This window comes from Megalobrama amblycephala, linkage group LG17 (assembly GCF_018812025.1).
Source record: "Megalobrama amblycephala isolate DHTTF-2021 linkage group LG17, ASM1881202v1, whole genome shotgun sequence".
Lineage (NCBI taxonomy): Eukaryota > Metazoa > Chordata > Actinopteri > Cypriniformes > Xenocyprididae > Megalobrama > Megalobrama amblycephala.
This window is the reverse complement of record NC_063060.1, coordinates 41,418,835-41,446,235: the sequence shown is the minus strand read 5'-3', so window position 1 is coordinate 41,446,235 and position 27,401 is coordinate 41,418,835. Positions and strand designations below refer to the sequence as shown.

The window sequence follows — 27,401 nt, the reverse complement described above, 5'->3', positions numbered from 1 at the left end:
GTAGGTTGCAACAAAAAGAGATTTATCAGCATAAATAAGAAAATGTATGAAACAAGAAATCAACAAAACCAAACACAATTTCTGTCAAACACATCAATAACCAAACATCAGACTGAACCAAATTGAAATGAATAAGGAAATCAAAATAAACAAACAAAGACCAAAATCAAAACCAAAGCACCCAGGAGCAAGCAACACACCACGCCAAACAAAGCCTAAGCTTTATAGAGGGAAGCACGGGTGTACGTGGTTCACTTGATGAGACTCCCAGCCACACCCGCTGGCCGGCCGTAGCAGGAAGAACGAGAGACTCGTCACACTATCCAAATGTTAAAGTTGTGCTTTTTTTCCCCCCTCCTGATCATGAACGACCTAGGGAGTTGTACTGCGGTGCTTTTGTGGAGGTTGATCGAAAAACCTAGGACCGGTCCGCGAAAGCAGGTTGTTTCAAAACATCTCCACTATTCAACAAACGATCTGATCGACAGCAGTGGTCCTAGGGGCAAAGTACGAAACCCACCGCGGCCCAGATGGGCGTCGCCCTTGCTGGCTCTGCCCCCACTGCTTGACAACGGCATTGCTTCTCGGCCTTTTGGCTAAGATCAAGTGTCTGGTCATTTGGCAGTGTTGCGATCGCCTCTTTGTAGGTGTTTAGGTTGTGCTCCTTTATAGCATTTCCTACACCTGAAAGAGGTATATTGTACTGCTTATAGCTGTACTTTTTACTATTTATTGTTAATTTTCTGTTTGTGTTTTGTCTGTTTTAAGGAAGCGCTTTTACTGAGATAATCTGTTTTAAGGTAAGTGTTTTATTCTTGTTTTAATTGTTTTGACAATTGTTTTAGGTTGCTTTTTAAAGCTGTGGGTGCCTCCAGCATGTCGGCTGCTCGTGCCGGTGTGCGGAGGCACCACAGCGTACGTTTTCTTTTTTTAGAAAAAGATGGGAAGTTGTTGGAAATGTCTAGGCTGGATTTTTCCAGAAAACTGATACAGAAACTTTTAGGGTTTACCCCTGTTGATTTGAACTGCATTCTGACCCTGCCTTTTAACAAAGGCTTTGATGTGAGTTTTAAAAATGCAGCACTGTTAAATGACTTCTGGCAGCGCTTCGACACACAAAAGACCCAGTTCTCCATGTTCAAAGTTGAGAAGCTAACTGATAACACACAAAAAATGGTTATTGTTAGAATGTTCAATGAGACTGTAAATGGAGAAGACATTTGCACATGGCTGGGTAGATTTTGCACTGTAAGGGGCCAGGCTATGAAGGTTTATGACGAAGACAGCATTTGGAATTGTTCCTGGAGGGTCCCCATTAAGCAATGGGAAGACCCCCAGGGCTTCCAAGGTCTAAGGCATTTACCACAAATGATAGTTCTGGGAGAAAACAGGGGCTACATCCACTATCAGGGAATGCCCAAACTCTGTAGGCGTTGTGGGGAGTTTGGGCATCTTGTCGAAGCATGCCAAAAAGTCTTTTGTAACAAGTGCAGAGAAATTGGACATTCTTTTGAAGAATGTCCCAATGGCAGAAGGTGCAATCTTTGTGGAGATCTTTCTCATCTCTACAGAGATTGCCCCAAATCGTTCGCCAACAAAGTCAAAGCACACAAAATGGCGGTTGAGGAGAGAGTGCAACAAGATAACGAGGAGGCGGAGCCAAATTCAAATCTCCTGCCAAAACCTGTGGTTGGTGGAGAGAAAGCAGATGACAGAGGTAAGGAGAGGGCGGAGCCAAGGAGAGAAGGGGCGGAGCAAACTTCTTTTTTCCCACCAAACCAAACAACTGGAGCGGATGAAAATGAGGAGATGAAGCTCCACCAATCATTAATGGATGAAGAAACCGAGTCAGATCAACAGAAAAAGGATGGTGATAGTGAACAGGAAAAGGTAGTGGAGGAGGAACAAAAGATTGAGGTAAGTAATGATTTTCCATGAGTTATATTGAGAGGTAAAAAAAGGAATGCCCGATCCCCCATTGAGAAAAGTGAGAAAAGGGATCGGGTGGGGTGGCAGTCAGACTCCTCCTCATCAGATGATCTGAACCGGCTTTTTCCACTCGATTCCCCAAACGAAGTATCCTTTTTGTCAATAGAACTCCAAACATCAACCCCTAGAGCTAGCTCAGGGGGGAAACGGCTTCAATCCCCGGATTCCCCCAATGTGGAAGTAAGGGAAAAACTGGTTTCACAGGATAAAGATATTTTTTTTAATTGAAATTGTAGTTATTTATTATGTCTTCTAAAATGTCATACTTGTCCTTTTTAACTGTTCTTATCGTGACACTCACACTCTCAACCATAAATGTAAGAAGTGTGAGGTCCACCATGCGAGCACAGAGCATTTTATCCTTTTTAAAATCTTTTNTTTGGGGGCACTTGACCACGGCCGTTTTCCAAATGACCCTGCGGTAGCTATTGTCACGACCGGCTCAAAGCCGTGACAAATGAAACGGAGGCCATAGTCAGCTTGGTAGGTTGCAACAAAAAGAGATTTATCAGCATAAATAAGAAAATGTATGAAACAAGAAATCAACAAAACCAAACACAATTTCTGTCAGACACATCAATAACCAAACATCAGACAGAACCAAATTGAAATGAATAAGGAAATCAAAATAAACAAACAAAGACCAAAATCAAAACCAAAGCACCCAGGAGCAAGCAACACACCACGCCAAACAAAGCCTAAGCTTTATAGAGGGAAGCACGTGGTTCACTTGATGAGACTCCCAAGTGAACCACGTACACCCGAGAGACTCGTCACACTATCCAAATGTTAAAGTTGTGCTTTTTTTCCCCCCTCCTGATCATGAACGACCTAGGGAGTTGTACTGCGGTGCTTTTGTGGAGGTTGATCGAAAAACCTAGGACCAGTCCGCGAAAGCAGGCTGTTTCAAATCATCTCCACTATTCAACAAACGATCTGATCGACAGCGGTGGTCCTAGGGGCAAAGTACGAAACCCACCGTGGCCCAGATGGGCGTCGCCCTTGCCGGCTCTGCCCCCACTGCTTGACAACGGCATCGCTTCTCGGCCTTTTGGCTAAGATCAAGTGTGATCGATCCAAATGGATATTACGAGAGAGGATACACCTTTGCCGACCATGGTGGTGCGGCTAAAGAATACGGTTCGGATACAAGTTAAGGCGGATGCACCTGCTGAAGTTAAGAGAAGATTTGGAAGGAATTGTGTGGTGGCTGAGGTATTGAGAGAAGTGTTTGGCATCCCAGCTTCCTTAATTTTCTGCTTACAAGACTTTTCAACCTCTGGCTTTATGGATTTGACCTTTTTTCCAATTAAGAGACTGTTCTAGTTTTTTTGAAGCATGGGAGAAGAAAAAAGAAAACCAGCGGTTAATAGGCCTGCATCTCTACCCTGCCTTTGCTCAGGATTTCTTGCCACTTACGATACACCTGTATAATCCCTTTGTGGAAGATGGAGACGTCCTGACATTCTTGGCTAGGTATTGTGAGACGGTGAGGGGAGGTGAACGTTTGAAGGACCAATTTGGAATATGGACTGGGAAAAGAAGATTCCTGGTTAAGTTGCGTACAGACACAGCGTCACCAGATGGTTTGGTACATCCACCTGGGTCCTTTTTCATTGGCTCAAACAGGGGCTTTTTGCACTATCCAGGTCAACCAGTTTACTGTAGGAGGTGCGGCGCACAGGGTCATGTAAAAGCAGACTGCACAGGACAGAGATGCCGTTTTTGTGGATCTGCAGAGCACATGGCGACAGCTTGCCCCGAACCAAAAACCTGCAGTTTATGTGGAGGTGGAGATCATCTGTTCCGGGCTTGTCCTAGCAGACAGAAAACATATGCCAGCCTGTTTAAGGAGGGTCAAGGTCTGCAGGCTGACTTTGATGGACTTTTGATGAGTGTCCCAGGCAGAAGAGAGAGTCAAGAAGCAGGCCCATCAGGATTGGGTGCAGGTGGTGGAGTTGAAAGAAGGCAAGTGGCGGAAACAGGGATTGGAGACGTGGTGGAGGAGGAAGGCAGTCTACAAGAGCTTCAGATGAATCCCTCACAAGTATGGTCGGAGATCGATGTTGCTGAGGTTCTGTGTGGCATTTACGGAGAGAAGGAGCCAGGGACGGCAGAGTCTTCAGGTGGGGAAGGGGAGTTTTCCTCGGTAATGGAGACGGAGCAGGGCATGATGGGGCCTGACATGGGCCAAGGCTTAAGGAGAAGGAAGCTTGGTGATGATGCGACTGAGGATCGGGGAAGGAAGTGCAGTAAAGTCCAAGATTCTGCTCTCAGACGGATCCAGAGTAAGGAGGCTGTGGGTGAGATGGACTCTGGGGAAAGGGTGGTTGGGGAAAGTGGGGTAAATGGGAGAGGGGGTGGTGGAGGGGTTTTGGAAAAGGTCAAGTCAATTTTGTGGGAGGATAAGGGGGGAGGGGAGAAGGGGAGGGAGGGAGATGAAGGAGGGGAATGGACAGAAGTAATGGGGAAGGGGAAAAAATGTTTAGGGCGAAAAGGGAGCATGTGAGGTTTGTGTGAGTTTTTGTCTGGGTTTTTTCCTTTTCCTTTTAAAAGGTTTTTGTTTAAATGGTGTGTTTAAAAGTGGCAACTTTGAATGCAAGAGGTCTAAGAATGTTACAAAGGAGAACAGCAATTTTTATTTCCTTAAAAAGGTCACCTTTGGATGTATGTTTTTTGCAAGAATGCCATTTGAAGGATAAAAAAGATGTTTCTGTTTTTTCTGCGGGGTGGGAGATGGGGCCTTCCTTTTGGGGTGCGGGGAATGTTAATGCAGACGGGGTGGGTATCTTATTTTATTCATGGGATTTTGTTATTGAGTCTGCTATTGTTATCATCCCAGGGAGGGTAGTGGTAGTGGATGTGAGGTGGAGGGGGCTAGCCTTTCTCTTTATTAATGTTTATGCCCCAAGTAAATTGGGCGATAGGGAGGGGTTTTTGGAGAGTTTGAGTGAAATTCTGTTCACAAATAGACTGCTAGTGCTGGGGGGGGATTTTAATGTGTCTTTGGATAATGCCTCTGGTAATGCACTGGCTCAATTACTGACACGTTTCTCGCTCACTGATTATTTCCGGGGGGCGGGAGGGAGGGTACCCACCTTCACTTGGCGAAACAGTAGGCAGGAGGCGGCACGTTTGGACTATCTTTTTTTGCCATCATATGTGAAGGTGTTCAATTACACTCAAATTCCTATGTGGTGTTCAGATCACTGTTTGGTAGGGGTATGGGTGGATGTGGGAGGTGTGAGGCGAGGGAGGGGGGTGTGGAGGTTCAATACTTCCTTTCTGAAGGACAAGGTTTTCCGCATAACTCTCTTTAATTTGGTAGCAGGTTGGAAGAATTTGCAAGGTTTGTTTCAGTCACGAGGGGAGTGGTGGGAGGGGTTCAAGGAGAGGGTAGCTTTTTTTTGCCGCAACTGGGGTAGGGAGAAGGCAAGGAGTACGCGGGAAAAAGTTGGTAAGTGGTCAGAGGAGCTCCAGGCATTATGGACGGGTGGTGCCTTGGGGACGGCCGAGGGATGGTCAAGGGCTAGGCAGCTGCAGGATGCAATGAAGTATCATTACTGTGAGGAAGCTAAGTCCTTTTTGCAGGGTTCGAGCATCCGGAAGCGGCTCTACGATGAAAAGCCAACTAGCTTCTTCTTTGCATCAGTGCGGGGTAGGCAAAAGAAAAGTTACATTGAGGGCTTGAGGGGCGAAGGAGGGGTGCAGACATCGGTGAAGGGCATGCTGGGGGTGGCTGAAAGGTTTTATAGAGAGTTATTCAGTGATAGAACTCCTGTAGTTAAAGAGTTCGGGACGTTTTTGGGGGGTTTGGAAGGGGGTTTAAAGGAGGAGGAAAGGAAAGCACTAGAGGGGCCTTTGACCTTGCAAGAAGTTAGTTCTGCAGTGGCTTCCTTGAAAAAAGGTACAGCTCCGGGATGTGATGGCCTTCCAGCTGCTTTTTATGAGGTGGTTTTTCCGTGGGTAGGAAAGGAATTGGTAGGAGTGTATCAGGAATGCTTAAGAAGGGGAGAGCTGGTTGAAACAATGAGAACTGGGTTGGTAACATTATTGTATAAGAAAGGGGAGAAGGAAGAGTTAGGGAACTGGAGGCCTATTACTCTGCTGACCACAGATTATAAGGTGTTAGCAAAAGTCTTGACTGAGAGACTTAAGGGGGTCATAGGAGCAGTTGTCCAGTCAGACCAGACGTGTGGGGTACCTGGCAGGTCAGTCTCCTTGAACTTAGCTCTGGTTAGAGATATAATCAGCTGGGCTGAGCAAAGGCAGCTTCCTTTAGCCATCCTGAATTTAGATCAGGAGAAGGCTTTTGACAGGGTAAGCCATTCCTTTCTGGAAGCAATTTTGAGGCGTATGCGGTTTGGTCCAGTGTTCAGAACATGGGTTAGTTTGTTATACAGGAAAGCTTTCAGTAAAATAGGGATTAATGGCCATTTTACGGGAAAGGTGGAGCAGTTAGGGGGAGTTAGGCAGGGGTGTCCTTTGTCCCCCCTTCTCTACGTTTTATCTTTAGAACCTCTGTTGGGGGCTTTGAGGGCGGCGACTTCTCTTAGGGGCGTCCATTTGCCTGGGGGTGGAGGCATATGTGCCAAAGTGGCTGCCTATGCAGATGACACAACCTTGTTTTTAACTTCGGAGCGTGACTTCGAGGTGGTTGGTAGAATTTTAGACGAGTTTTGCAAGGTGTCTGGGGCATGAGTCAATGTAGGTAAGTCTTCAGTCATGTTTTTTGGTTCGTGGGCTGAAAAGGCAGAGGCAAGAGGAGGGTTTAGTATTTGTGTAGATGGGTTGAAAATTCTTGGAATCAGATTTTTTAGGGAAGACAGTGCTAAGGAAAACTGGGAGGCAAGATTGAAAGTAGTGAGGGGGAAGATAGCAAGGTGGAGCTCTAGGGGGCTGTCTTTGTGGGGAAGGTTAGAGGTGGTAAAGGCTGATCTTCTTCCAAGCTTAAATTATTTAGCATATGTTTTTCCTGTTCCGTTTTGGTTTGGGAGAAGGTTGGAGAAGCTAGTTTTTTCTTTTTTGTGGAAGAATAGCACTGAGATGGTTGCTAGGGGGAAGATGTACAAGTTGATGAGAGATGGTGGGAGGGGGGTCCCATGCATTCCTTTGAAGATGGAGGCTATTTTCTGCTCTTGGACAGCTCGCTTAGCATCCCAGGAGAGGGAGCACAAGGCTAGGTTTTTAGCCCAGTTTTGGCTGGGTTTCCCTTTGAGGTCTTTGGGCAATTGGAGGGGAACGAGGCCTTGGTCGACAAACAGGCCAGAGCATTATCGCAGGGCGGCAGATTTTTTTGCTCGGAAGCCTTGGAGTCTGGAACATTCCTTGATTTTAGAGCAAAGAAAACTGTACCACAGACTGAGTGAGGAGCTAGTGGAGGGTGTGCCAAAAGCAGTAACGCCATATGAGGTGAATTGGTTAATGTTGCAGCCAACTTTTTTAACAGGCTTTTGTAAAGATCTCAAGTGGTTGGCTGCCCTGGGTCGGTTGCCGGTGAGAGAGAGGTTGTATAGGCATGGCTCTGGCAGATCTCCTGTCTGCCCGACAGGTTGTGGCAAAGAAGAGACAATAGATCATGCATTGTGGTCATGTCCAAGAGCTGTAGAACTCTGGAGATCAGTCATGCGGTGGTGGGAGAGGTGGAGGGGGCCAATTATTACGAGGGATTTAGTGTTGTACGGGCGGGGTTTAGATGTTTTTGAAGTTCAACGGAGGAGAGTCATATGGGGCACAATCTCAGAGGGGAAACATGTTCTGTGGGAATTTAGAACAATGTGTTTGAGGAAACAGATTCCTCATTTGGAACCTGAAAGACTATTTTTACAACTGCTTGGGAAAATGTTGGCGGAAGTTAAAGCATTTAAAGTGTGTTTCGGGGAGGAGGAGACCAGAAGGGTATGGAGGGGGCTTCAGAAGGTTGGGGTGGGATAGAGTGAGTGATGGTGTTTTTTGTGCTTTTGTTCTTGTTTTGTTTTGTTTTTTGTTTTGTTTTTTGGGGGGGGTTGTGTTATTTGTTTTTTTTTTGTACAATGTGGATGTATGTTTTTGAATTTTGATGAATATTGGTCTTTTGGTTGTTCAGAGAATTGCATGATGGTTTGTTTAAAAGAGAATTTATGGTGTATCTTTGAACAATGAATCGGCTGTAAAGTATAGTTTTGGTGTAAATAAAATAAAAAAAATAAATAAATAAAAAAAATCTGTTCTTATCAGTTTAATATCTGATACGTCCCCTATCTGGGGACTACATATTAAATGGATTTTTGGCTCATGGAGCCGGAACCGGGGCTTGCTCCGTCCACTCCACGCATCGACCTGGTATTGCAGTGTCTCCAGGAACGGTGTGCTTCCCCTTTTGGGGGACTGCATGTTGTTGTGGCTAATAGCAGAGGGAATGTCACTGGAGCTTCACGAGGAGTCTCTACATACCTGCGGTGGGGCGGCACCGTCTCGTACCTTTATGAAACGGTCGCCGTTGTTCCAAAGCAGCGGTTCCCAAACCAGCACTGCACGTCTTGGATGTCACTCTCGTCTGATGCGCCCGTCTGAGGTCTTGGAGTCTTTACTAAGGAGCTGATGAGTTGAATCAGGTGTGTTTGATTAGGGAGACGTCTAATCAAACACGCCCGACTGATGGGAACCACTGGTCTAAAGGGCCGCAGCTCGTGTACAGGTGCTGGTCATATAATTAGAATGTCATCAAAAAGTTGATTTATTTCACTAATTCCTTTTAAAAAGTCAAACTTGTATATCATCATATTCATTCATTACACACAGACTGATATATTTCAAATTTTTATTTCTCTTAATTTTGATGATTATAACTGACAACTAAGGAAAATCCCAAATTCACTATCTCAGAAAATTTGAATATCGTGAAAAGGTTCAATATTGAAGACACCTGGTGCCACACTCTAATCAGCTAATTAACTCAAAACACCCGCAAAGGCCTTTAAATGGTCTCTCAGTCTAGTTCTGTAGGCTACACAGTCATGGGGAAGACTGCTGACTTGACAGTTGTCCAAAAGACGACCACTGACACCTTGCACAAGGAGGCCAAGACACAAAAGGTCGTTGCAAAAGAGGCTGGCTGTTCACAGAGCTCTGTGTCCAAGCACATTAATAGAGAGGCGAAGGGAAGGAAAAGATGTGGTAGAAAAAAAAAAAAAAAGAAAAAAAAGTGTACAAGCAATAGGGATAACCGCACCCCGGAGAGGATTGTGAAACAAAACCCATTCAAAAATGTGGCGGAGGTTCACAAAGAGTGGCCTGCCGCTGGAGTCAGTGCTTCGAGAACCACTACGCACAGACGTATGCAAGACATGGGTTTCAGCTGTCGCATTCCTTGTGTCAAGCCACTCTTGACCAACAGACAGCGTCAGAAGCGTCTCGACAAAAAGGACTGGACTGCTGCTGCTGCTGCTGAGTGGTCCAAAGTTATGTTCTCTGATGAAAGTACATTTTGCATTTCCTTTGCAAATCAGGGTCCCAGAGTCTGGAGGAAGAGAGGAGAGGCACACAATCCACGTTGCTTGAGGTCCAGTGTAAAGTTTCCACAGTCAGTGATGGTTTGGGGTGCCATGTCATCTGCTGGTGTTGGTCCACTGTGTTTTCTGAGGTCCAAGGTCAACGCAGCCGTATGCCAGGAAGTTTTAGAGCACTTCATGCTTCCTGCTGCTGACCAACTTTATGGAGATTTCATTTTCCAACAGGACTTGGCACCTGCACACAGTGCCAAAGCTACCAGTACCTGGTTTAAGGACCATGCTATCCCTGTTCTTAACTGGCCAGCAAACTCGCCTGACCTTAACCCCATAGAAAATCTATGGGGTATTGTGAAGAGGAAGATGCGCGATACGCCAGACCCAACAATGCAGAAGAGCTGAAGGCCACTGTCAGAGCAACCTGGGCTCTCACAACACCTGAGCAGTGCCACAGACCGACGGACTCCATGCCACGCCGCACTGCTGCAGTAATTCAGGCAAAAGGAGCCCCAACTAAGTACTGAGTGCTGCACATGCTCATACTTTTCATGTTCATACTTTTCAGTTGGCCAAGGTTTCTAAAAATCCTTTCTTTGTATTGGTCTTAAGTAATATTCTACATTTTCTGAGATACTGCATTTGGGATTTTCCTTAGTTGTCAGTTATAATCATCAAAATTAAAAGAAATAAACATTTGAAATACATCAGTCTGTGTGTAATGAATGAATATAATATACAAGTTTGACTTTTTGAATGGAATTAGTGAAAGAAATCAACTTTTTGATGATATTCTAATTACATGACCAGCACCTGTAGGTGCTTGGCAGTTTGCCGGCTTGAAGGCATGGTCACGGAAATCGCAGTCAAGTAATGGCAGGGACACGCCCTTCCTTTGCTTGGGGTGGGGGAGGGGGGTCACCGTTGATGAGGATGGCAAAGAGGGATAGGGTAGCCTCTGACTGGAGGCCTGGGGACTCATACTTACCTGGCAGGGGAGACACCATGATCAGGAAGGTGGTTCACCCAGGGCGAGGCTCGGCCATTGCACTCCGGTTGTGCTGACCTCTGCGAATTCCCCAAATGTGGGAATCTCGACTGCATAATTTATGGTAGTGGGGGACTGCGTTCGCGCTCTCCCCTGGACACACTGGTTGAAAGCAGATTAGGTGGTGCTGAGGGAACCTGTGGTTTCGAACAGGCGTAGCGTGGTCTGTGGCTCCGTACGCGTTTGCACGCCCCTTTTTGGAATCGTGTGCTCGCCTGGTTTTGCAAAGTTCTGAGTTTTCGTTTAGAGAGAATAGGCTTTTGGGGGCACTTGACCACGGCCGTTTTCCAAATGACCCTGCGGTAGCTATTGTCACGACCGGCTCAAAGCAGTGACAAATGAAACGGAGGCCATAGTCAGCTTGGTAGGTTGCAACAAAAAGAGATTTATCAGCATAAATAAGAAAATGTATGAAACAAGAAATCAACAAAACCAAACACAATTTCTGTCAGACACATCAATAACCAAACATCAGACAGAACCAAATTGAAATGAATAAGGAAATCAAAATAAACAAACAAAGACCAAAATCAAAACCAAAGCACCCAGGAGCAAGCAACACACCACGCCAAACAAAGCCTAAGCTTTATAGAGGGAAGCACGTGGTTCACTTGATGAGACTCCCAAGTGAACCACGTACACCCGAGAGACTCGTCACACTATCCAAATGTTAAAGTTGTGCTTTTTTTCCCCCCTCCTGATCATGAACGACCTAGGGAGTTGTACTGCGGTGCTTTTGTGGAGGTTGATCGAAAAACCTAGGACCAGTCCGCGAAAGCAGGCTGTTTCAAATCATCTCCACTATTCAACAAACGATCTGATCGACAGCGGTGGTCCTAGGGGCAAAGTACGTGATGGATCCGAAATGGTCAATATTCATATTCATGCACTTTTATAAATATTTATGTTAATCGTTTATGGCTTATGATTTATCAGTTTCACTTTTGCTTTCATATATTTATGTACTCATACTTTATAGATTCATTCTTATCATATTTTCAAGTATTCACTGGTGATTGTACCCTTATGGTTATTTTATATTTAAGAGTATGATTTCTATGTTCAATTGTTCTTCAAGTGTTCTAGTGTGACAGGTCACGCTGACACGTTTGTGGTTAGACTTTGGACGCCTGCAGAATTAACCATTTGAATTCTGATCAAAATATGTCTGTTATTTTTCCTCATGACATTTAAAAGGGTAAGATTTGCAAAATTCCCTATAGGGGATAAAAACAACTATTTTTGACACTGGACCAGTAGATGACGTAGTGGGTGAAATGAACCTTTTCTTTTAGAACAAAAACATCAATTTAGAACAAAAACATCAGTTTGTGTGGGTTGGGAATTTCCCTGTATGCTTATGGTATAATATGGACTGAGTTGTTGATAATTCAGCTTTTTCCCTCCTTTGCTCTCCTTGACTTCTACTTCTTGTCTCTTATCTGCAAATGTCTTAATTATTGCTCTTTTTGATCTTCATCTATTAGATACAATACTCTGGATTTTACAATACTCTAAATTTTATTATTAACTATTGACTAATACTTTATGATGGTTATTTTACCTTTTGGTTTTATTAAGTATTTTCATTATCGATTAAAGTTTGCGTGTGAGGCTAAATTTAATTTGTAATGAATAAATAATTTTTCATCAACTTTATCTACTGCCTGGATCTCATTTTCTCAAGTTTCTGCATCAGTTTGGTGCCGTGACCCGGATCTGTTCGGCCCGGTTCGGGTTCTTTCGAAGATGCACTGCAAGGTTTAAATAGAGGTGAGCAAAATTCCTCTTGCTTTATTGAGGTGAGTAATATGCTCTGTTTATTTCTGGTCTACTGTTTTCCGAATTGCTGAGAGCCTGGAAGCTGTCCGCCTGTGGATGTGGACTTTCATTTGGCTGCAGACAAAGAAAGAACCACGAGTCCGGCCTCTGCCGAGTTTCGAATATTGAATAACTGGTGTTCATATTGAATTACCAATTTTATTCGGAGTATTATGTGTAAGTCTCTAGCAGAGAGTATAATGAGGGAGCGCTCCGTGGCGAGGGTGACTGCCGTTTGATATCAATTTTCTACTGTGTTTCACCGTGTAGGTTAATCCTCGGGTGGGACTGTGTTTTGGGTAGATTTATTGAAAGTCTGTTTAGTCAACTCGCGTTTTAGGGTGGATGCTTTAAGTAGGGCTCTGCAATTAGTAGGGCTCAATAGGGCTTTGCAATTTCGGTGACAGTAGACTGGCCTTGCTGAATTATTGAATTGAGATCCATTGGCAAATAATATAGCAATTTTTAAATTTAAATCCAAGAGAAATTTGAAATTTGTCTAAATTCAGAAAGCAGAAATTTTAATTGTGCCAATTTGTAAAATAAGAAAAATAATTAACGTTGTGTTCAACCACAAGTATTTTGAGTGTTTTATCTGATAGATGAAGTTATATTCAGTCATGACTTATTCTTTTGTGTATTGAAGTCCTTGCAAGGCACTAAAAAACCTAAAATGCTAAATAACTTTTAAAATGTCCTACATAACTCGATCTTGTCGGAGTGGGTGTCAAAGCAGAGCAGCACATCAGTAATTATTCTTGTATGTGGATGTCCGTCTTATAAAGGAGGTTGGATTGTAAAAAGGCTTACAAATTCAACTTATGGCTATCTATCTGCCACTCACTATTTCCTCCAAGTCACTTTGATGAGGTGAAATTAGTTTTGAACCAAATTCCTGTTCTGCTCTGTTCTGTCCCAGCTGTGTTAGATCGAGTGTGTGTGCTGCTGTCTTTAACGTATTGCGGTCCAAATTTTAGTGATATGATATGTACAATTGTACTTAGACAATTCTGCTTAATAGTTTGTGTTTCATTATTATTTTATGCATTGTCTAAGATAGGTTAAAAGTTAAATAAAAATACTATATACATGAAATGTGGAGCTACTTAAAAGAGAAATTAATAAACAGTACAATATTAACAATATTAACTGAATGAAGCAAAAATATAGGTTTAATATATTCTGTTATCAGTGATCTGAAGATGTCTGAAATATGTATTCATAATCCCTGGTGGACAGTTTGAAATTTTATCTATTGTAGAGATTTTTAGTAAGTGTTAATGGAAATAACTTTTGCATTTTGTTGAATGAGAACAAGTTTGTTGAGTGACTAAGTTAAAATTAAATTGATTTAGGTAAAGAAAGAAAATTTTTAATATTGTTTTGTTTGGTTTTGATGTATTTGTGAGGATTATTTATAATGTGTTCAAATAATTAGAAATATAGTTTAGTTTGCTCTTTTCTGCATTTTTGCAAAGAAGAAATTGCTTGCTCTATTTTCTGCAAAGAAGAACTTGCTTTATTAAAATAAAATCTAGAACTGCTGTTGTCAGTTGGATGGGACTCTTAAAATTAAGTAAAAGCGGAGCAGATTGCTCATTTTCGGTTGTGATGACAATTTGTATGGGGTCAATTTGATTTATGCCATTCTCTGAGTGTTCAATTTGCAGAAGAAGATGTCCCAACACAAACAAGAGTGAATGGACTGTGCATGCCAGTGGGGGAAAGAAACTCAAAGACCCAGGCTGCAAAGAAATACGGGCACTCATTGATGGGCTTCAGCTCACCCCTGATTTCCAGCTAACCCCTGAAAGAGGAAGCTGAAACTTCTGAGGGCTGACAACGAAAAGACTGAGTTCATGCAGAAATAACACATCCTGCCATGATGCAGAGAGAGAAAGACGGCTGCATTCAGAGTCAACCTCATGTTCCAACTGGTCCTCATGACAGACTAAGAGACCCAACGTACTGGATGAAGAAAGACACTAAAACTGCCAAGCAGGCTCAATTGACTAACTGACCCTATGAGTGGGGGACTTCCCTCTCTTCCTCGTGTGTGGATGCAGGTACTGCCTTTACTGTGATCACTGCAGAGAATGCTTCAAAATTAGATTTGTCATCACAACTTACAACTTGATAATAGTCTCATAGCAGTTCTTTATTTTGTTAATCTACTACACTTTTCTGTCAATAAGCACCAGTCCAACCCTTTATGAAATGGAATTTAATTGATTGCTTGACTCACGTTCAGTTAAAACTGGGTTTGGACTTAGTTAGAGAATGTTGTGCAACGAAAAGAGTTTAGACTCGACTCTCAGGACAGACATGTGTGTTACAGAAGTCTCTTAAATAGAATATGGATGGTAGAGATTTGATATTAGTCACTCCATCTTGGCTAATAGATATGTATTCTTTATTATAAGGAAAAAACAAATTAATTAAAAACCTGTAAAATCAATATATATATATCACAAATGCTGTCAATCAGAGATTATGATTATGGTTAACCATGGATCCAAAATTATGAGATCTCCAGTTTTTTTTTATTAGAACAGCTCATGAGCAACTGTAGAAAGGATACTTTTTTTTCATAGATGAATACTAAAATATATTTAAGAAATTAATTTTCTTAATCGTGGCATGCCTAGGCTTAAAATAATATTTCTTTAAAACTAGTGTTTTGCGGTGTTAAAATAAATTCTATTGTGACAAACGTCGTCTGACTAAATCATTTCAATTTACAAAAAAAAATTCCCCTGTTTCACGGGGAATGCCACAGTGCCTATGTTTCATCATTTCCAACATCGTCGAAAGAGTTTTATTCGATTCAACTCGGTGGTATTCCACCCTCAACAATATCTATTCCCCATTCAAAAAAATTATACTCTGGCCAGAGACATAAAAGTATGTGTGTGTGTGTGTGTGTGTGTGTGTGTGTGTGTGTGTGTGTGTGTGTGTGTGAGATGGATGGATGGTGCACCATGGTGAAGAAAAATGCCATAAACAGCTGTATTCAAATTTTCTAAAATGGGCACATTATATGAATTATGCCTAATGAAATAATGGTCATGGATGAATTTGGCTAATAATCCTGACCTGGGTTACTGTGGCAGAATGAAACAATGCCACACCTGCGCAGGTTAATAACTTTGGGAAAGCAGAACAAGCAATCTTGTCCTGTTTACCCCACATCTAACTTTCCTTTTCTTTCCAGCATGTCATGATGGATTCCACTGAATGAATTGATTCTGTTCTAAATGTATAATGTATTGTTTTGTGATTGTTAACATGTTGAAGGTGGGATGAGTGTTATCCAGGTAGAGGAATTTATATTACTGTGTAAAAATAAGAAATGATTTACTCATTTAATCAACAAAGGAAATAATATAACAATTAAATTAAATCATGTATGATATTGCCAGATAAAGGAATATCATGGTCTAAACAGCCCTGGATAACCCTCACACCAAATCCAAATGAATTTCCACAGGTTTTGATACCCCAAGGAGGACTGGACGGGGTGATGTGTAAATATATGTTGTCTCTAACAAAAACATTTCAGGGTCTTCATTCATAGGTCAAAGCCGTGCTGTTGATTGGTGAAATTCATCCTACTAATCCGAGTACTAATGTACTGTTAATCATGTGAAAAACGACAATATTGTTGTCTTGTGTGGTTGTTGTTTTTGTTTTTTTTCCTTGTGTCCGTTATATCTTCTCCATGTCTAGGTTCATTTCGAGTAGGTGTAATCAGGAGATTTTATGTGTGGTATATTCATCGAACCAGTTCTTTTTCCTGTGTGACGCCTGATTATGACCACTGGAAAGGAAGTGTCCATTAGGAGGGTCAACGAAGAGAATGAGTAAACTCAACTGGTGGCTTAAAAGCCCAATGTTTGCTCCAACTGAGTGTCCCAGAACCAAGGAAGGACCGAAGGATTGACGAGCACGCACCTCAGTGCTTAGCGACGCAAGGGAAAATCCACAGAGAAACTGAAACTGATTACATCATCCTACTGCTGCAGCACAGAATGGAGAGATTGAGACTTTGAAGGATTGTGTTGTTTAGGGTTATCAAATGATATAGTTGTTTAATTTGTCTATTTGTGTGATACATCTGATGTTATGTAATTTTTCTTAGTTTTTATTTGGGTCTAGTTGATATTGAATTCACAATTTATTATGGCAAATGAATTTGATTCTTTACTAATTCTTTACTAAATTTTATCCGCCTAATAGTTGCAGCAAGTCCTCAACCCAGCAAAAGTCCAGGGGACGTTCGGGGTCGGGTTTTTCTAGTAGCCCTCGTCGGACCAGCCTGGTGAAGGCTTCCAGTCAATATTCTATGCAGTTAGCTGGGTTAGAGAGGTACCCGCAGCTTCATTTAGATGTGATGCTTTTATATTCAATTTATTCGGTATCCATTTCATATCTTTTGACAATTTTGTAATGAGTCTCTCAAGACTCAAGTGGGGGACTGATGGATCCGAAATGGTTGATTATGTTAATCGTTTATGGCTTATTATTTATCAGTTTCACTTTTGCTTTCATATATTTATGTACTCATACTTTATAGATTCATTCTTATCATATTTTCAAGTATTCACTGGTGATTGTACCCTTATGGTTATTTTATATTTAAGAGTATGATTTCTATGTTCAATTGTTCTTCAAGTGTTCTAGTGTGACAGGTCACGCTGACACGTTTGTGGTTAGACATTGGACGCCTGCAGAATTAACCATTTGAATTCTGATCAAAATATGTCTGTTATTTTTCCTCATGACATTTAAAAGGGTAAGATTTGCAAAATTCCCTATAGGGGATAAAAACAACTATTTTTGACACTGGACCAGTAGATGACGTAGTGGGTGAAATGAACCTTTTCTTTTAGAACAAAAACATCAATTTAGAACAAAAACATCAGTTTGTGTGGGTTGGGAATTTCCCTGTATGCTTATGGTATAATATGGACTGAGTTGTTGATAATTCAGCTTTTTCCCTCCTTTGCTCTCCTTGACTTCTACTTCTTGTCTCTTATCTGCAAATGTCTTAATTATTGCTCTTTTTGATCATCTATTAGATACAATACTCTGGATTTTACAATACTCTAAATTTTATTATTAACTATTGACTAATACTTTATGATGGTTATTTTACCTTTTGGTTTTATTAAGTATTTTCATTATCGATTAAAGTTTGCGTGTGAGGCTAAATTTAATTGTAATGAATAAATAATTTTTCATCAACTTTATCTACTGCCTGGATCTCATTTTCTCAAGTTTCTGCATCAGTACGAAACCCACCGCGGCCCAGATGGGCGTCGCCCTTGCCGGCTCTGCCCCCACTGCTTGACAACGGCATCGCTTCTCGGCCTTTTGGCTAAGATCAAGTGTCTGGTCGGACGGTTGAGACTGCGATCGCCTCTTGGAGGTTTCGGGGCTCGAGATCCTTTATATCCCGAGTCGCACAACTTTTGAGAGGTATATTGAAATCTGCTGCTTCAAGCTCCAACAAGTTTTAAGGTAAGGTCTTTTAGTTATTTATTTGATTATTTATTGTTGTATTTATTGTTGTTTTAAGCTTTTTAGGCTCTTGGTGTCTCCATCATATCGGCTGCCCGTGCCGGCGTGCGGAGGCACCACAGCGTTCGCTTTTTGTTTAGGGAGGTTGAGGGGAAGCTCCTGGGAATGTCCCGTATGGACTTTTCCAGGAAGCTGATCCAAAAGACCTTAGCTTTTAAATGTGATGATTTGAATTGTTTGATGACTCTGCCCCAGAACAAAGGATTTGATGTAAGTTTTAAAACTGCTCCCCTTCTTAATGACTTTTGGCAAAGGTTTGATTCAGTTAAAGCCCAGTTCTCCATGTTCACTGTGGAGAAACTTTCTGATAACACACTTAAAACTGTGATCGTCAGGATGTTCAATGAAACAGTGACTGGAGATGATATTTGTGTCTGGTTGGGTAGATTTTGCACTGTTCGAGGCCAGCCTGTCAAAGTGTTAGATGAAGATGGCATCTGGACATGCTCCTGGCGAATTCCCATTAAACAATGGGAAGACGCTGGGGGCTACCAGGGCCTGAAACATCTGCCTTCCATGATTGTGCTTGGAGAGAACAGAGGCTACATACATTATCAAGGAATGCCTAAACTGTGCAGGAAGTGTGGCAGAGTTGGGCATCTCGCTGAAGCATGCCAAGAGTTAGTATGTGGGAAGTGTAGAGAAATTGGTCACAGTTTTGATGATTGTACCAATGGCAGACGGTGCAATCTTTGTGGAGAAACAAACCATCTCTACAGAGACTGCCCTAAGAGTTTTGCCAACAAGTTGAAAGGAAACAAGATGGCCGCCCCACAAAAAGAGGAAATGGAGGAACAAAGAGACAAGGAGGCGGGGTCTGAGGTTTCGGCGGGAAATTTGAATTTCCAGCCAACCTCAGGGATTGGGCAGGAAAGTGGGGCGGCTAAAGGGGCGGAGTCACAAATTGAAACGAGACAGGGGGAGGGAACCACTTCAATACAAAGTACAATACAAGACAAAGATAATGAATCAAAAGATGAAGAGGAGGAAACGGTTTCCTCCCTCAACACCGTCTCTGAGATAAGCATGCCATCAAGTGGGAGTGAAACTGACTGTTCACTCCCAAATGCTCAAGTGCAGAAAAGGTCTGCGAGATCTCCTCTGTTTCACACAGAGGAGAAAAGGCTGCGGGCATCGCATCGGTTAGATAGTTCCTCATCGGAAGATCTAAACTGTATGTGGCCTGCAGAATCTCCCAATGAAGTCTCCTTTCTGCACATCAAGCTGAGAACATCATCACCGAAGGAAACACAAGAGGTTCTCTCTGTGGATCCTGAGGCTGTGAGCATTTGCCCTCCTGTCCCCACGTATTCTGGGAGAGAGGAGGATCAAGTGCAACATGAAGTAACTTGATTTTAAATGTTCTGTAGTCTTTTAAAATGTCTTCTTTTAATGTTCATATCTCTTTTAAACCTACTGCTCATGGCCCTCACTATCTCAACCATTAATGTGAGAAGTGTGAGGTCCCCCTTGCGAGCACAGAGCGTTTTGTCCTTTTTAAACTCTGTCAAGTCAGATGTGATTTTATTGCAAGAATGCACTCTACCCTTTTTAACAAGCTATAGGAAATGGGAGGAGATGTGGACCTCTGGGCCCTCCATATGGAGTGGCTCCAATGGCAATAAAAATGACGGTGTTGCCATTTTAATAGGTAATCCACATATCTTGGTGAAGGGCAGCACAGTGGTGAGGGATGGGCGGGCAATTTTAGCCAATCTGACTTTTTTAGACAAAGATTTCAACGTTCTTAATGTGTATGGTTTTACTGAAAAACACGAGCGATATGAACTTTTCGAAGACTTGCAGCCCCACATGCTAGGTAGGGCCCCCTTAGTGGTGGCAGGGGATTTTAATTGTGTTTTAACTAAAAAAGACAGGAAGAGGGCAGGGGAGGGTTTTAAGTTTGATAAAACATCGGTTTTACTGCAGGGTTTAGTTAGAGATTTTAAATTAGAGATATTTCAATCTTTTAAATAATGGTTTTGATTTTAACGAAGAATTTGAAGAGGTCAAAAATCAGATGTCAGTCTTAAGCGAAACTCAAAGCAAAGGTGTCATTTTAAGAAGCAGAGAAAAAGACATGGAGGAAGGGGAAAAGTGCACCAGATATTTTTTTAAAAAGATAATTACACGGGCAGGGACAATTAAATCACTGAAAACAAATAGAGGGGAAGTGCACACAACTAATGAAATTTTAGATGGAGTCACAGAATTTTATAAAAAGTTATACTGCAACAAAGAAGCAGAAAATGATACTTTAAGGGAAGTTTTAGATTTTTTAGAGAAAAAAGTCAATAGTCAATGTATGCTTTTATCCCAGGATTTTACGGTTTTAGAAATCAATAATGCTCTTAAAAGTTTTAAAAGGGGGAAGTCCCCAGGGATGGATGGACTACCCCTAGAGTTTTATCTGACATTTTGGGACATTTTAGCACACGAGTTATTGACTGTTTTTAAAGAATTTGAAGCTTTTAACACACTCCCTGACAGTTTTAGAGTAGGGATAGTTTCACTGCTATATAAAAAAGGAGACAAGACTGACTTAAAAAACTGGCGACCAATTACACTTTTAAATGTTGACTGCAAACTTTTTACTAAAATTTTAGCTACACGTATGCCGACAGTTTTAGAGGACGTGATCCACCCAGACCAAGTCTGTGCTGTTCCAGGAAGAAAGATTACGGACAGCTTAGTGCTGATTAGAGATGCCATCTGTTATGCGAGAGACAGAAACATTCGGTTAGTAGTCCTAAATTTAGATTTTGAAAAAGCATTTGACCGTGTCTCGCACCAGTACCTGTTTCAGGTACTGCAAAAAATGGGTTTTCCAGAGAGATTTATAGCCTGGGTGGGACTGCTGTACAATGATCTGGTCAGCAAAATTCTTGTAAATGGGTTTTTATCTAAAGCTGTAAACGTTCACAGCGGTGTCCGTCAGGGGTGTCCTTTATCTCCCCTCCTGTATGTGGCCTGTATTGAGCCACTGGCACAGATTTTGCGAAGGGATAAGTTGATCAAAGGACTGAACGTGCCCGGGACTGGTGGACTGACAGCAACCTGTGCTCTGTACATGGACGACGTAACCCTTTTAGCCACTGACGTTTTATCTGTACGAAGGGCAATGGACTTGACGGACTGGTACGGTCGGGCCTCGGGCGCCAAGCTTAACAGACACAAATCCGAGGCCCAGCTCTTCGGGCCGTGGGGAGACGTAGACATAGGCGGACTGGACTTGGATTTTAAAGAGACGAATTTTAAGATTTTAGGAGTCAAATTTGACAAAGAGGGGAGTGGACAAGAAAACTGGACTGACCTGTTAGGGAAAGTCAGGAAAAGACTGGGGTTTTGGGGACTACGACAGTTGACTATAGAAGGCAAAGTTTTAATTTTTAAAGCTGTGATCTTACCTTTGCTTTTATTGGTGTGTTCTATTTTTAGTCCTCCACGGAACTTTCTTTTAGATCTGGAGAGAGCGGTGTTTTACTTTGTGTGGGGATCCAAGTGGGAACGCCTAAAGAGGGAGGTCATCAAGAAGAGGCCGGGGAATGGCGGGAAAGGCCTCCCTGATCCCCACCTGTTTTTAGCTAGCCGCTTCACCGCTCTGCACATCAACTATGCTGTGACCCCATCCAGAGAGAACAAGACAGCAGCCATGGCCAGATTCTGGATGGGGTCTTACTTAAGATTTCTGAAAATTTTACCAGTAGATTTGACAACCCCTGTGTCTTTTAATCTCCCTAAAGAATACAGTTTTATTAAGAAGTTTTTAAAGAAGTATGTTTTAGAGGGTTTAGATGTCACAGTTTTAACTGACCACAAGGCTCTTCTCTCTCTTGTGCAGGACCGGGAGTCAGTGAGTCCAATCCCAGGCCTCACCCTTGACGAGGCCAAGCATGTATGGAAGAACGCTGCCCACCCTGCTCTCCGGAACAGGCATAAGGACCTAGCGTGGATGGTTGCCCATGAGATCCTCCCAGTCCGGGCGGTTATGCACTCCAGAGGCATGGCCAAAGATTCATCTTGCCCACGGATCGGGTGTAATTCCCCGGAGACTGTACGACATCTGCTCTGGGAGTGCGGTGCTGAGCGGGAACCGTGGGCCAGAACCAGCCCCCTGGTTAACCCGTGCCTGCCAGCAGGTGGGGTCCGGATGGACTACAAGCTCGCCGTCCTGGGGGTGGGTCAGGGCTTGAAGGAGCTGACATCAAAACAATTTACCTTGCTCTGGCTCACCCTAAATGCTATAAAGGATGCCATCTGGACCACCAGAAACCTGCTGGTGGGGAAACGCGTTACGGTGCCCCTCCACGCGTGCGAGCAACTGGTAAGATCAACGCTGCAGGAGGCGCCGGGCGTCGTTATTCGGAGGGGGGGCTGGGGTCACACGGAAGAGGTCCCGGCCACCACCGTACCGGGCCGCCCGTAGATGCACCCTCACCAACACCGGCTACGGGAACAGCGGGCCAGCGGGCCGGAGGGCGGGGATCTCCGCTGGGCACTGGAAATGCTGGGCCAGGTGCCTGTTCCTGAGAGAGGCGTGATGGGGAACTTGATAGGGACTCACCCCGGTCCTGCACAACAAAGGAACCTTTTTAACATTTTAACCACAACAACACAAAAGACTATTTACCATATACATGGACTTTTCAAACAAATACACACATAAACACATGGACCTTTGCAACAAAAACACACACACACAAGTCCTTTAATTTTATTATATTTTACTGTTACAATATTGTTGTTTTATATTTGAAGTTTTGAGATGTGACGTTTTTAATTTTGTTTTATGTGTGAAAAATTTGGAGAATCTGGTGATTTTTGCTTTGTTTTGTTTGATTTGTTTTTGTTCAGAAAACCGTGACAATAAAAAACTTTTCGAAAGGAAAAAAATCTGTTCTTATCAGTTTAATATCTGATACGTCCCCTATCTGGGGACTACATATTAAATGGATTTTTGGCTCATGGAGCCGGAACCGGGGCTTGCTCCGTCCACTCCACGCATCGACCTGGTATTGCAGTGTCTCCAGGAACGGTGTGCTTCCCCTTTTGGGGGACTGCATGTTGTTGTGGCTAATAGCAGAGGGAATGTCACTGGAGCTTCACGAGGAGTCTCTACATACCTGCGGTGGGGCGGCTGGCAGGGCGGCACCGTCTCGTACCTTTATGAAACGGTCGCCGTTGTTCCAAAGCAGCGGTTCCCAAACCAGCACTGCACGTCTTGGATGTCACTCTCGTCTGATGCGCCCGTCTGAGGTCTTGGAGTCTTTACTAAGGAGCTGATGAGTTGAATCAGGTGTGTTTGATTAGGGAGACGTCTAATCAAACACGCCCGACTGATGGGAACCACTGGTCTAAAGGGCCGCAGCTCGTGTACAGGTGCTGGTCATATAATTAGAATGTCATCAAAAAGTTGATTTATTTCACTAATTCCTTTTAAAAAGTCAAACTTGTATATCATCATATTCATTCATTACACACAGACTGATATATTTCAAATTTTTATTTCTCTTAATTTTGATGATTATAACTGACAACTAAGGAAAATCCCAAATTCACTATCTCAGAAAATTTGAATATTGTGAAAAGGTTCAATATTGAAGACACCTGGTGCCACACTCTAATCAGCTAATTAACTCAAAACACCCGCAAAGGCCTTTAAATGGTCTCTCAGTCTAGTTCTGTAGGCTACACAGTCATGGGGAAGACTGCTGACTTGACAGTTGTCCAAAAGACGACCATTGACACCTTGCACAAGGAGGCCAAGACACAAAAGGTCGTTGCAAAAGAGGCTGGCTGTTCACAGAGCTCTGTGTCCAAGCACATTAATAGAGAGGCGAAGGGAAGGAAAAGATGTGGTAGAAAAAAAAAAAAAAAAAAAAAAAAAGTGTACAAGCAATAGGGATAACCGCACCCCGGAGAGGATTGTGAAACAAAACCCATTCAAAAATGTGGCGGAGGTTCACAAAGAGTGGCCTGCCGCTGGAGTCAGTGCTTCGAGAACCACTACGCACAGACGTATGCAAGACATGGGTTTCAGCTGTCGCATTCCTTGTGTCAAGCCACTCTTGACCAACAGACAGCGTCAGAAGCGTCTCGACAAAAAGGACTGGACTGCTGCTGCTGCTGAGTGGTCCAAAGTTATGTTCTCTGATGAAAGTACATTTTGCATTTCCTTTGCAAATCAGGGTCCCAGAGTCTGGAGGAAGAGAGGAGAGGCACACAATCCACGTTGCTTGAGGTCCAGTGTAAAGTTTCCACAGTCAGTGATGGTTTGGGGTGCCATGTCATCTGCTGGTGTTGGTCCACTGTGTTTTCTGAGGTCCAAGGTCAACGCAGCCGTATGCCAGGAAGTTTTAGAGCACTTCATGCTTCCTGCTGCTGACCAACTTTATGGAGATTTCATTTTCCAACAGGACTTGGCACCTGCACACAGTGCCAAAGCTACCAGTACCTGGTTTAAGGACCATGCTATCCCTGTTCTTAACTGGCCAGCAAACTCGCCTGACCTTAACCCCATAGAAAATCTATGGGGTATTGTGAAGAGGAAGATGCGCGATACGCCAGACCCAACAATGCAGAAGAGCTGAAGGCCACTGTCAGAGCAACCTGGGCTCTCACAACACCTGAGCAGTGCCACAGACCGACGGACTCCATGCCACGCCGCACTGCTGCAGTAATTCAGGCAAAAGGAGCCCCAACTAAGTACTGAGTGCTGCACATGCTCATACTTTTCATGTTCATACTTTTCAGTTGGCCAAGGTTTCTAAAAATCCTTTCTTTGTATTGGTCTTAAGTAATATTCTACATTTTCTGAGATACTGCATTTGGGATTTTCCTTAGTTGTCAGTTATAATCATCAAAATTAAAAGAAATAAACATTTGAAATACATCAGTCTGTGTGTAATGAATGAATATAATATACAAGTTTGACTTTTTGAATGGAATTAGTGAAAGAAATCAACTTTTTGATGATATTCTAATTACATGACCAGCACCTGTAGGTGCTTGGCAGTTTGCCGGCTTGAAGGCATGGTCACGGAAATCGCAGTCAAGTAATGGCAGGGACACGCCCTTCCTTTGCTTGGGGTGGGGGAGGGGGGTCACCGTTGATGAGGATGGCAAAGAGGGATAGGGTAGCCTCTGACTGGAGGCCTGGGGACTCATACTTACCTGGCAGGGGAGACACCATGATCAGGAAGGTGGTTCACCCAGGGCGAGGCTCGGCCATTGCACTCCGGTTGTGCTGACCTCTGCGAATTCCCCAAATGTGGGAATCTCGACTGCATAATTTATGGTAGTGGGGGACTGCGTTCGCGCTCTCCCCTGGACACACTGGTTGAAAGCAGATTAGGTGGTGCTGAGGGAACCTGTGGTTTCGAACAGGCGTAGCGTGGTCTGTGGCTCCGTACGCGTTTGCACGCCCCTTTTTGGAATCGTGTGCTCGCCTGGTTTTGCAAAGTTCTGAGTTTTCGTTTAGAGAGAATAGGCTTTTGGGGGCACTTGACCACGGCCGTTTTCCAAATGACCCTGCGGTAGCTATTGTCACGACCGGCTCAAAGCAGTGACAAATGAAACGGAGGCCATAGTCAGCTTGGTAGGTTGCAACAAAAAGAGATTTATCAGCATAAATAAGAAAATGTATGAAACAAGAAATCAACAAAACCAAACACAATTTCTGTCAGACACATCAATAACCAAACATCAGACAGAACCAAATTGAAATGAATAAGGAAATCAAAATAAACAAACAAAGACCAAAACCAAAGCACCCAGGAGCAAGCAACACACCACGCCAAACAAAGCCTAAGCTTTATAGAGGGAAGCACGTGGTTCACTTGATGAGACTCCCAAGTGAACCACGTACACCCGAGAGACTCGTCACACTATCCAAATGTTAACGTTGTGCTTTTTTTCCCCCCTCCTGATCATGAACGACCTAGGGAGTTGTACTGCGGTGCTTTTGTGGAGGTTGATCGAAAAACCTAGGACCAGTCCGCGAAAGCAGGCTGTTTCAAATCATCTCCACTATTCAACAAACGATCTGATCGACAGCGGTGGTCCTAGGGGCAAAGTACGAAACCCACCGCGGCCCAGATGGGCGTCGCCCTTGCCGGCTCTGCCCCCACTGCTTGACAACGGCATCGCTTCTCGGCCTTTTGGCTAAGATCAAGTGTTTTGTCATTTGGCAATGTTGCGATCGCCTCTTTGTGGGTTTTTGGGCTGTGTTTTTGTAATAGCACTTTCCTTGTACTGCTTATAGCTGTACTTTTTTATTATTTATTGTTTCTTAATATTGTGTTGTGCTTGCTTTTAGGAGAACATTTTAATTGAGATACTGGTTGTAAGGTAAGTCTTTTATTCTTTAGATCCTTTTATTGTGTCGATAGTTTTTTAAACTCCTGTTTTAGCTGTAGGTGCCTCCAACATGTCGGCTGCCCGTGCCGGCGTGCGGAGGCACCACAGCGTGCGTTTTACACTCTTAGAAAATCAAGGAAAGCCTGTTCAGATGTCCCGGTTGGATTTTTCCCACAAATTTGTTCAGCAAACTTTGAGATTTACACCGAATGATTTGAATTGTATTTTGTCCCTCCCTTTTAATAAAGGATTTGATGTAAGTTTCAAGTCAGCTAGTTTGCTGAATGACTTCTGGACCAGACTTGAAAATGTAAAGACCCTCTTTTCCATGTTTAAGGTGGAGAAACTGACCGACAATACCCACAAAATGGTTATTGTCCGAATGTTCAATGAAACCGTCAGTGGAGAAGATATATATACTTGGTTGGGTAGATATTGCTCTGTTAGAGGCCAAGCCATGAAAATGCTGGATGAGGATGGCATCTGGAATTGTTCCTGGAGGATTCCCATAAAACAGTGGGAAGATCCCCAGGGCTTCCAGGGCCTGAAACATCTTCCATCAGTGATTGTGCTTGGAGAAAACAGAGGCTACATTTATTATCAGGGAATGCCCAAGCTCTGTCGTAGATGTGGAGAGGTGGGGCATTTAGTGGAAGCTTGCCAGAAGTCGTTTTGTGGGAAATGTAGATAAAATTGGGCATACTTTTGACGAATGTCCCAATGGCAGAAAGTGTAATCTGTGTGGAGACTCCAATCATCTCTACAGAGATTGCCCAAAGTCCTTTGCCAACAAAGTTAAAGCAAATAAAATGGCGGTTGAGAAAAGCAAACAAAAGGATAATGAGGGGGCGGAGCAAAAAGATTCAAATCTCCCGCCAATTTCTGCGATTGGTGGAGAAGGATCAGATGTTAGAGGTAATGAGGGGGCGGAGTTAAGGAGTGAGGAGCAACAGGGGGAGGAAGACCAAAGGGAAGAGGCAGAAGAAAACATCTTAGAGGTAAGTGAAAAGGTAGGGGAGGACATAGAGGATTCACTGCAAGAAATTCAATTAAGTGAGCAACTCCCCTGTGCTCAATCGATAAAAAAAAAGAGAGTGGCACACTCCCCTCTCTGGAAA

The 27,401-nt window shown here is 43.2% G+C and overlaps 1 protein-coding gene, 3 non-coding genes and 1 pseudogene across 4 annotated transcripts in view; all 5 read left to right on the top strand.

Annotated features, from left to right (window-relative positions):
* LOC125250524 (mannose-binding protein C-like) overlaps positions 1-27,401 on the top strand; it is a 177,858-nt gene that overhangs the window by 42,070 nt on the left and 108,387 nt on the right. The gene's annotated exons all lie outside the window — the stretch shown is intronic.
* Positions 8,145-8,344, top strand: LOC125252042. Its single transcript, XR_007181132.1, has one exon. It is a non-coding gene; the product is annotated as a U2 spliceosomal RNA (small nuclear RNA).
* Positions 10,454-10,617, top strand: LOC125252030. Its single transcript, XR_007181124.1, has one exon. It is a non-coding gene; the product is annotated as a U1 spliceosomal RNA (small nuclear RNA).
* Positions 22,796-22,971, top strand: LOC125252040 (annotated as a pseudogene).
* LOC125252029 lies at positions 25,091-25,254 on the top strand. Its single transcript, XR_007181123.1, has one exon. It is a non-coding gene; the product is annotated as a U1 spliceosomal RNA (small nuclear RNA).